At 38.6% G+C, this 11,080-nt stretch overlaps 1 long non-coding RNA gene across 1 annotated transcript; it reads right to left on the reverse strand.

Annotated features, from left to right (window-relative positions):
• Positions 1 to 657: 657 nt before the first annotated feature.
• LOC138690104 (uncharacterized) lies at positions 658 to 10,510 on the reverse strand. Its single transcript, XR_011328905.1, has 4 exons — positions 9,946 to 10,510; positions 8,331 to 8,392; positions 3,433 to 3,759; positions 658 to 1,633 (listed from the first exon to the last, which is right to left on the reverse strand). It is a non-coding gene; the product is annotated as an uncharacterized lncRNA (long non-coding RNA).
• Between the last annotated feature and the right edge of the window lie 570 nt (positions 10,511 to 11,080).

Below are 11,080 nucleotides of genomic sequence, written 5' to 3' on the forward strand. Positions count from 1 at the left end.
ATTTTTCCAGAAATGCTAACCGTAACTCAATACAATGTAAACCAACAACTAGTACAAACATTTTAAACCTTTGAATTTTAAAAGAGTTGACTAAGGAGTTCTCTAGTTACTGAATACTGATTTTCAGAAATTCTTGCAATATTGGGAAGGTTCCTAAAGACTGAAAAAGGCTAATGTTGCACTCACAGTGTTGCTCAGACAAAGTGTTTAAAAATAGACCAATCTGACCAGCATCAGTAAATTGGGAATGTCTGACTCTCTGTTAATGAACAATTAAGAGAATGATTAATGATTTATGGAAAACCATTAGATCTTTTCCACATAGTTTGCTCTTTTAATGATCCCAGTTTGGTTAATAAAGGTAATGGATGCTGGTGTAACATACCTCCACTTCTGTAATGATCATGACTCAATATGGCTTGACATTTTGATTAAAACTAAAATGATCTGAAATTAACATGATGCACCAAATGCATGCGTTAAAAATAGCCATGACAGATCTCAAAGATAATTAGAGAATCAGCCAGTGTGTTTCTGAGAGAGCAGAAGTATCTGCAGGATCTTTATGAAACATGCAGTTCTTTTCAATAACTTAGAATAAACAAAATCACTGATAAAGTTTGCTGATGGCATATATTTTCAGAAAATATGAAACTATGAAGGGAGAGGATAAATTCCCCAGGGCTGAACAAATGGATTGCTTTGTCTGCTGAATAGAAGCAGACAACATGCTTTTTTATTCTGTCAGTGGGAGTTAAACATCTGGAAAATAGGCTTTATTGAGAGGAGAACTTCTGCTAGTTGGCAATACTCCTGGAGAGGACTCTGGAGTGATGGAAGAGTGACAGCTGAACCTCTTACAGAATATCTGTAAGGCCAATATACAGTCCCAAGTAGGACTTGTGTGGCTACATGTCCTTTGTACTGACAGAGCCGTGAATGTCACCACATCCACATATGCTGGTCACAATTTACGAGGGTTGTTGATAGCCCAGAAACTGAGAAACCAAAAGTCTTGCCTTGTAATGGCATCCTGGGAGTTGAAGCAATGTTGTTATCAAAAACTCTAGAGTGATAAAGACTTCCCGTAAACACCTATACTGAGAGTAAAACATGGAAAATAGGTACTTCAATCCAGCTGCCAAAGTTATAACAAGATCCAATCCACACTGGAAGTTGGATTAGACAAATTAAGGCTAAAATAAATATATATTTTTACAGCTTTCAGCCTAATTACTCACTGAGAAAATTTATAATCGCTCTCAGTGCATATTCCTGACACTGAACGTTTAAAACTAAGATGCAATACTCATTTTTAAAAGTGTGATTCAACTAAAAATCTAGTGAAATGTCATGGTCGATGTTATACACAACCAGACTGTTTTCTTCCAGGAACTCTCAGTTGAGTTTTGTAAACAAAAGTGAATCAATGAAGTTGACCTAACAGATGCAGATACATTTAGCTTTGAAAATGATTAAAAGAAGCTCTTGGCATACAAAGTTCAGTGACTTGCCCAAGGTCATACAGGATGTGTGCAGCAGAGTCAGACACTAACTCATGATCTCCAGTGCTCTGAATGTACTCTTCTTTCTCACCATTTGGGGATCATTTAGATCCAGCAGTGTCCCCATTCTGAAAATGATAAGTGTTAAAAATAAGCAACAGAAATACAAATGCAGTTGCAAAAGCTTTTGTTTTTGATTCATTTTCAAATAACTTTTAAGCTGATAAAACAGAATTCAGTCCACACTGGATGCTATGTATGATATGGTTAACATGCTTGGGGTGGGGTTGAGGATGATATTACTTCAAATGAATTATTTACACCTAAATTAAAAATCTTTAGTTTGAATGCTTTATAGTGCTGATTTTTGTTACAGACTTGCTAAGACACCTTGCCATGCAGGCCATCCTGTTTCGTGCAGCACAGCCTCTACCTAATGCTTGTCATACAAAAAATGCTCTACTATACCAATAGTCAGACTCTCCCGCTCCAAAATTACCCATGAAACCTCATGGAGAAGCAGACTCTACTTTTTATATATGCTTTTTTTTTTCAGCTAAATGCTTGGCACCATGATACTCTCTTTAATTTAAATATAAGGGATTGTCATTCCTTGAAGGGTAGTGTGCCTTGATGTTTTATATTTGACTTGAACTCACACCCAGGCGTAAGACAAATATAAAAGTAAAAGGGAATTACATGCAGAACTCAGAGCTTGAGATTTGGACTAAACACAATGGTACCCAAGATCCTTGTGGTATGCCATGACATGTCCTATCAAGCACATGGGCTTGGGCAGATGGCTGGCACCACAGGAAACAGAGACAAGTGTGCAAAGACAACAACATAAATGTAAAATTGAGCTTTAATGCTTTGTTTCCTCAAGTCCACCTACACTTCAGATGTTCAAAAAATAAGGTCTCATACAACCTAATTATCTATCTGCCCAGATACAATCATGCATTTCACAGGATCTTTGTGGTACATTTGTTTTACCTCAGCTTTATTCTTTTTTTTGTTTGTTTAAAAATGAGGCATTTTCCCTAACTTAACATGCATGAAAACTAGAAAGATAATTTTAGTCACGTATTCTAGGTGTTTGAGGCTTTTTTCCTAACTTTCTAACATGAGGTAGTTAAGCAAGAAAAGGCAGCGGAAAAAAAGAAAAGTGGGATAGCAACATATTTTACAGGCACATTAAAAATTGTCATCTCATGCATTGGTAAAGGTGTAGGTGGCTGAAATCTGTTAGGTATATAGTAACCTAGCAAGGAAGGGTTACTCAGTTTCTTTCTTCATGTGGCACCAATATAATTGCTCAGTACATTAAAACATTACCTCAAAACATCCCAAATATTTGTTAGCATGGGTGTTTCCTCCCCCATAAAAGTGGGCTCAAATCAGAACCATTCACCCACAGGCTTCCTGACAAGGAAGCTGGAGACATGACAATTCATGTGTCAGCCAGTCTGCAAACCAAATCTGGCTCATCAGGCTGGGTAATAGGCAAAAGAAAGGTCCTTGTTTTTCTCTATCCCATATCCAATCCACCGAGCAATTTTTTACTGTGGTCGGGAGAACTTTCATAATGTAGGGCTTGTGCTTTGGTATTTCAATCTAGCACAGTATAATCAAAACTTACTGGCTTCATTTATTTTGTCTTCAATCTAAGCTGTTATACTACAAAAGCATTACAGAAGATATCATACGTTTGGAGATCTGGGAGCATTATTTACAGTGCAGGAGATGGATTGTGAGCATCCCATAGCAGAGTTCATATCAGTCCATATTGCTTGTTAGGAACGTTTCTTCTTAAGTGTATTAGTCAAAGGAATGCTTTTAAATGATCTGAAAATACTCAGTTCAGCTAGGGGCCAAGGCTTTGCATCCAGAACCATCACATTTAACATTCTGCAAGTTGTGTTACCTGAAGAGTATGTCAGCCCCTTGTCCAAGGAACAGGACCTCTTTGTAACCACATCCTAGGAAGCACAGCATGCTATGTGAAATAGTAACTATTTTGTCCTTTCATAGGCATTTTAATCCTGAAAAGTAGCACTGGGTAAGGAGATCAAAGATTGCTATCACGGAAGGTGTTATGTTATTTTTGGTATTGTCTTGTTTTATCAGGTAAGAAAAAGAATGACAGAAGTACCATATAGCATGTGCCTTTGCATCCATTCCTAACACACAGCTTGTTGCACAGCCCACATCCACTGAGCACCTTCAACAGCTGAGAACAGCAGCACTGAAACTGAAAGAAGAGAAAAAGAAAACGAAAGAAAGTATCATTTTCCCTGGGAAACCAAGTTTGAAGCAGTGCCAGGATCCCTAGCACTTGGAGGCCCTGACTTTAGGTGGGGCTGGAGCTCACCCCCCAACTCAGCCATGTTTTTCAGGTGAGCAACTTCATGCTTCAGTGTCCTAAAACTGTCAGTCCTAGCATAATCCGTAGCTATCCCCGTGTCACAAAGCCGGTAATTCTGTCAAGCAGAATGTTGTAGGTTTAGGAACACACTGCTTCCAGGGTCTTATAGCAACTCATTTTAACTTCCAAAGCAAATGTGTCAAATAGCTTAACATAGACTAGGAACACTGGAAACACAAACTTTTTGTAGGGTAGTTCATCAAGCATCCAGGCAAAAATACTTCCAGCCTGACATGTTAGAAAGTAAACATTTCAGGCTCAATGAACTAGAATTTTCTGCCAAAATACACTTTGTTGAATTCTTTCCTACTATCTCTAACTTTGTAAGTCATAAACATTGAATAAATTCACTACACTGATACGGTCAAGTAGGGGCATTGCTGCAGGAGAATCAATTTCTTGGCATGTCTGTCCCAGTGGACAACCCATATCTTGTAAGTAGATATTTGGAATAAGATTTTAATAGCTGAGGCAACAAATCACTAGGTTTTATTTCTATACAGTGTTTATTTTTTACATTCTTAACTTTTGACTATTGTATCTGTTTCCCTTGATTTTTATTTTTTTTTTCTGCTATGTCTGAAAACCCTGTGACATGCAGCTAACAGTATCTGTTGTTTAAATGTCTTCTTTATGGTAAGACATTATCCAAACTGGAATATTGTGCATCTCTATTACAGGGAAAGGACCACTAACAAGTAATCAACGTCTGAACAAGAGAGTTTATGTAAGATTTATTACAGAACCAGACTTCAAAGCTACCTCAATGTTTGCCAAATCTCCTAATGAACACAATTTTTCATGTTACTGTATACTGTACATGATCCAAAGCCCTAAATACACGTTCTGAAGATTAGAAGAAAGTCAGCCACATAATATGCAACGTATAAAAATAGCAGTGCAAAATGTCGAGTCCCTAACTCATAAGATACATGAGAATAGTTCTGACACAGCAGCAAGGGTGACTTACTCTGGGTTTGTAATCTGACCTTCTGTCCCCTAGTGAAGACAGTTGAATTGTTACTTGAAACTATTCCTCTGCCATGGAATTTTACAGTCCAGTTTTAAAGCTAAACACATATGCTTTGAAACGTCACCCTCCAAACTGTGTCATTTGAGGAGCCATTTCACAAGAGTCAACTTGCATAGTGGAGGCAGCAAGAGGACCTGAGGAGCAACGTCGTCCAGCTGTCCCACTGTCAGCAGTCCCCGCTCGTCAAAAGCCAGACCTTGAGTGGTCTTAGCGAGATCACTGCACTTCTGTACTGGCATATTCAGACTAGGAACGTGTCACATTGAATCTCTGCCCTACCTCTATATTGTTAAAGAGCAGGGGTTTATTCCCAGGTTATTTTAACAGCTACAGTACTCTGAAAGTGCCAGTTGCCTTAGTACCGTCGCCCATTGCAAAGTAATTCAATCAGGACTAGGCTCTTTTTATTTTAAGCTGATGAAGCCTCTGCCTGGCAATTGTCTCCTTTCCACTATGACTCACATCCGCCTGTGTCTCAGTAACCATTTTTATGTCAGCGTTTCAGATTTTTATTTGGTCTGGAAATTTGTCAGTTATAATTGTTAATTGACATACCTGACTGCCTAAATGGTTAACTCAATTCCTTATAAAAATGCAATAGCTTAAAGAATTGGAAAAGTGGAATGTGCAGACTGTTAGATACCAGAAGTTTATACAGTCATATCTCAGAACAGGCTTAAATGATCAAAGTAACCTTAAGCTGCTCTATTATTACAAATCATTCTCACCAACAAAATAAGTTGCCTTTTGAGAAAAAGTTTTTAGGGAAAGTTACCTGAGTGTATAAAAGAAGTTGCCTATGAGTACGAAGGGAAAAAAGGTTTTAGGAATTTAAACACTTGGACAAGAAAAATCTAGCAGGTAATGTTGATGATGGTGACCCCCTTCCCTAAAACCTAGGCTCAACACCTGCAAGTTTTTTTTTCCTAGTTATTTTTTACATGCATTAGCACACTGATCTTTATTACTGGCATTCACAACAATGGGTCATGTTGACTGGAATACCAGGAAAAATTAATATAAGTAATATAGAAAATATGTTATTCTGATGGTTGCATCCCCAGATTGGTACTCCCTCTGGATTTCAATTTTTATTTTTTTTTTTTAATTATTGCTGTACAGAAAGTATAACTTTCTAGGGCTTGATAGTTTTTGTCCTTTAAGAAACATTAATTTATAATTAAAAAATCATTTTAAAAAGAGTTTATAAGTTCTGATTGTTTAAAATTGAGTATAGGAAGATTTTTAGGTTTGAACTCTGCTATTCCTATTTCACTGGATGACAGCTGAACTCCTCTAACGAATCTAAAAGTAAATGCAAAAAGAAACAAACATTTCAAAGAAAGCTTCCATTTCTGACATGCCATGCCATGGACTACCACAAAGGTATTTATCATTACAAAGGAGAATAAACTTTTATAATGTGCTGTTTTTCCTCCAGAAAATGCCGATTTGTCAAAAGCAAAATGTTTCTGTGAATATGTGGCTTTTGATAAATCTTCCTTGATTTTTGGCTAAGTATTGCTCTTAGCTCCTTGGCCGATGCCACCAAGCCTGGCACAGGCTGCCCTGGTTGGTGTCCCTCGGGCTTCCCAACAAGCACCCCAGCCGCAGTTGCAGCAGGCAGCTGGCCCACCAACCTGGACAGATCCTGTGCTCCAGGGATTGGTGCTTGGTCTTCACTGTGGTTTTTCTCCATGCCCTGGGCGCCCCTCTTCCATTCAACAGCTATTCTGCAATGGTGGGCAGCGCAAAGGCTGGGCCAGTTATCGTCTGGCAGCTCATCATCCCATAAAGCATACATTATTTTTCCAATATTTGGCATGCCAGGAGAGTTGCCCTCTGGACAGGGTAATATGCACATGGTGATGATCAAATTTGGAGGCATGTTTTCAAGACTTTTCCTCATACAGGAACTGCTGTAGAGGCTGCCAAACCCCTGAGGACTGGCCAAGGAGACAATCCTGACCTACTCTATCCACCAGCAGGCTGTAATGCAACACACACAAAGAGACATCTTCAAATAAGTGATGTTTCAACTTGCTGGCCACATTTTCAGTATCCCTCACCAAAACAGAGGTTTTTTTCCAGTAAGAAACAAAACTTACACGTCTAGGTGTGTTTTAGGATATTTCCCATTGCATTTTCTAAATACATATAAGTAAATTTCTAAAATAATGTGCCATTTTGAAATGAGAATCTGAAACTCTTTGACTATAAAAGTTAAAAATTTATTTTTGCTAAAATAATTAGAAAAACTAACACATATTTTTAGTTTGTAATTTATTGATAGAAAAATTTGTAAACCCTCTCCCCAAATGTTATGCTGTTTTAGTAGTCAGCATTCATATAGATTATGATGAAAAATATACTGTGCTTAGAACTTCCCCACTACACTGTTAAAGACTACCAGACAACCTAAACAGAAAGAGAGAAAAAAAGAGGAATTTGAATTTTTGAAATTAAAATACACATATTGTGCAAAGCTTTCCTGTACTCTTTAGAAACAGCCTAGGTTGTAACTTTTAAGATATCAGTTTTAAATTAAACTTGAAGAATGCAAACTTTGAAAAGCCACAGAGTTGAGAAGGTGTAGGAATCATGGAAGTATTTATAATGGAATTTCAAATAAAATTATCTTTAAAAATGACATTCCTGTGGACTTAAAAATCTGTTTATGTTGCAATACAGATTTCTTTGTAATTGTTTTTGCTCAGATGCTTTTAGAAATCTAATTAACTTAAAAAAACTCTCATAAATTCAACACAACACAAATAATGAAACAAGAAGGAGTGAGAGTGTCAGGAACAAAACAGCTACCATATTTCTTGGTGTGTTGAAAAATAAAGAGGCTTCTTGAACAAAAATGTTACTTCTTCCAAGCAGATGATGTACTGTTTTTTAGACAAATATAAATTGAACCTAAGGGAGAAATGGGAGAGAACTGGATTCCTGGCTTAGTGGGAAATTATTCAGTTGGATTTTTTTTTTTCTCTTCTACACTGGAACAAGACCAAAGAAGTCAGCATGTCTTATGAAACAAAATTCTCAGAGAAAAAATAAAAGCCCCCAATTTGGGCTGATGAGCCTTTTTTTTCCTCACTTAAATTTTCTCACCTCAAATTAAATTTTTAAAAACCCTGTCCCAGTTTGAATCTTTCATAATGCTCGGACCCCACCATCCAGTGATTCAAGGTAAATATTGCCTTCTTCAAATTGCTGACAGAGAAGAAAGATCCTTTGGGAACAAGGATGGAAAGAAGGCAGAGAAGAGCAAAAGGGAAGGACAAACAATAAACAGAAATTTCCAGCACCTCTTTCCAGAAGATTCAGCTACATGCAGTCTTTATTTTTGCTGCTATACCTGGTGGTGCAAATCAAAGTTTTTCACGCTTCTTGAAGCTGCTTTGCTTTCTACAGAATGATCTGAAATCAAGAAAAAGGTGTTTTCAAGTTCTCAGTTTATATTAATCTCCCAAAACCCCTCAACATGAAACTGGTGCTTTTCCTGGCAATCTGTCACTGCTACTTAACTGCCTTTAACACATCTTAACAAAGTGTTTCTCTGCTGAAGTACCCTGAATATTTGTGCGCTTGCTGTGCTCTGATTTTTATTCTTTGAAATACAAGTGCTTCATGACAAGAATCAGGTTCACAAGCTTGTCAGTAGCTTACAGTGTAGCATGTCCTCTGTACACAATAACTGGCACTGTGAATTTTTCCAGAAAAAAAGGTTTTCAGCTTTTTCATCTCTCAGCACTCCATGATATCTTCTTTCATCTCTCCTGCCCTCTCCAAGGAATAAAGGCATGCAAACCCGAGAGCCTTTAGAATCTCTGCCTGTTCTTTAATCTCCGCCAACTATTTTCTGCTGAATTCCAGCGTGTGGAAACAATAAAATCTCCATCCAGGGCATTCTGCTGTTTCCGTGCCCGGCTGTTAGGCAGCCGTCTCCCTCCCATCTGATCTCTGCCGGTCCTCAGCTCCACTCCCTGCCAGCGTGGGCATCGCCTGCCCCACGGCATCAGTGCGTGCTGGCAAAGAGGAGGCAGGGCTTGCTGCCTGGAATTCTGATTTCTGATGATAGAGTCCCCCTCCTCCCCGTCCCTTGCCTTTAACAGAAGAAACACCCAGGCACATACAAGCTGTGGGGACCTACTGCTACCGCCTCTTGTCACCACATGGCCCCAGGGTTGTTCCAAGGTGGACATTTGACTGGGAAGCTGCAGCTCGGCAGTGCGTCAGTAGCGATCAATAGTTGGGTTTTTCCCAGGTCTTCAGCAGATCAGGGCTTTCATTCAGCAGCGCAGAGAAATATGGGACAGGTACGGCAGCAGAGGCCTTGAGAAGTGGAGATGCAGGCTGCGGCGTGGGGGAGTACGGGAATGGGATTGTAAGTGACGGGGCAAAGGCTGGCACTGGAGACCTTATGGCTATAAACAACTCACCAGTGGTCAGTTACAGAAACATAGGACTGGATTTCAACAAAACAGGTTTGGGGGCTAACAAAAGACCAAAGAAACAGTATCTAACAAGTGAGACAGATGACATGCATAATAAATTCAGGTGAGACAGAGAGCTGCAGACCAGGCAAGAAAGATCCCAATGTAAAAGCATGTTAGCAAACAAAAAAAATGACCCTGAATGGATCCTAGCTTGAGGAAGAAGAAACCATCAACATGGGCATCCTAATCCTCCCAGCAAAGGACTCCAGATGCTGAGAGCTTCCTGTAACAGCCCCACCGCCAACATCAGGATGAAACCAGCAAGTTTACGACCCTGAGGAGCAGAGGAAGAGTGAGCAGAAAATCACGAAAAGGAGTAGAAAATAAGAAGTGCATGTATAACAAGTTTAACTGAATTATTATAATTACTGGAACTTTTTTCTGCATAGATGTATTCTTTCTCTTTCTGCAACAATTACTCCTGGATTAGGAACGCTTCTTGAATTAGACTGTTAAGATTTTAATTATACTAACAATAAACTCTTGACTTTGTGTATAAGGTGTGTTTCCTCTTTTCCTAAAACCAAGATTTTGAGCGTAACACCAGCTCCATATCCCAATAAAGAAGTAAGAAAAGTACTGGTGATACCAGTAAACTACAGCATTATGACAAGAGACATGGATGTTGTCAGAATGGCATCCACCAGCTGTAATATCCATACAGGGGCAAGCCACCACATGAATCCCTGAAAAATGTCCTTTGATCTTGTCCCTAAATGTTACCCGCTGCAAAATGATAGATCCAGAAAAAAATGAGCAAAACATATGGTTACATGGAGCTGTGTAGGAGGCTGTCTGCTACTTTGCCTTCTGCTGAAACAGTCTCAGATGACATTAAAAATCAAAGAATCTCTCTTAGCTATCAGAGATCTACAGGACACGAGCAGTGGATTTCCCTGCCTACCTGGATGGAGTGTCGTTTATTTTCCTTTCATTGAGAAGACTATCAGACCCTATGTTTTGAGTTCTGTTACTCTTAAAATATTCAGGGTTTAAAGCTCACAGCAAGTCTATAGTTTAAAATGCTTGCACTTCTCGAGTATGTGTAGACTCAAATAAAATGGCTAAATATATCATAAGAATTGGTTTTATAGGCTATAATCCATTTCTCCTAAGAGTCATCATTTATCATAGCCAATAGCAATTTATTAGTGTCAGAGAAAAACTGGCATTCTCCTTGTCAGGATAAATTCTGCATAGAGTGTTACTCAATGAAAAAGCCATCATACTCCCCTTAATCAGCAGACAGCAGGAAATGAAGACAAAACCCAATAATTTTTCTTTCTTTAGTCACAATTTAAGGAGAAACAAAAAGGCTACATAATGTTAATATGGGACTGCAAGAGACACAGCACACTGGTGGATGCCAACTGCAGAGTGCAGCATTTATTCTATAGGCCTGTGAGCTAAGGGACACACCAGGAATGAAGAACAACTGGTTCAGTTGCAAATGGGGAATGAGTTACATTTTCTGATAGTGGAAATCAGTAAGACAGTCAAAAGCAATTGGACATGTAAATGAAAGGAAAATTAGATCCATTAGGCACACTTCGAGCTTGATTTGTTTCCTAATGATTCTGTTTGTGTCTTAGTAGATTGACTATTACTT

The sequence above is a fragment of the Haliaeetus albicilla genome, chromosome 20 (genome assembly GCF_947461875.1).
Source record: "Haliaeetus albicilla chromosome 20, bHalAlb1.1, whole genome shotgun sequence".
Classification (NCBI taxonomy): Eukaryota; Metazoa; Chordata; class Aves; order Accipitriformes; family Accipitridae; genus Haliaeetus; species Haliaeetus albicilla.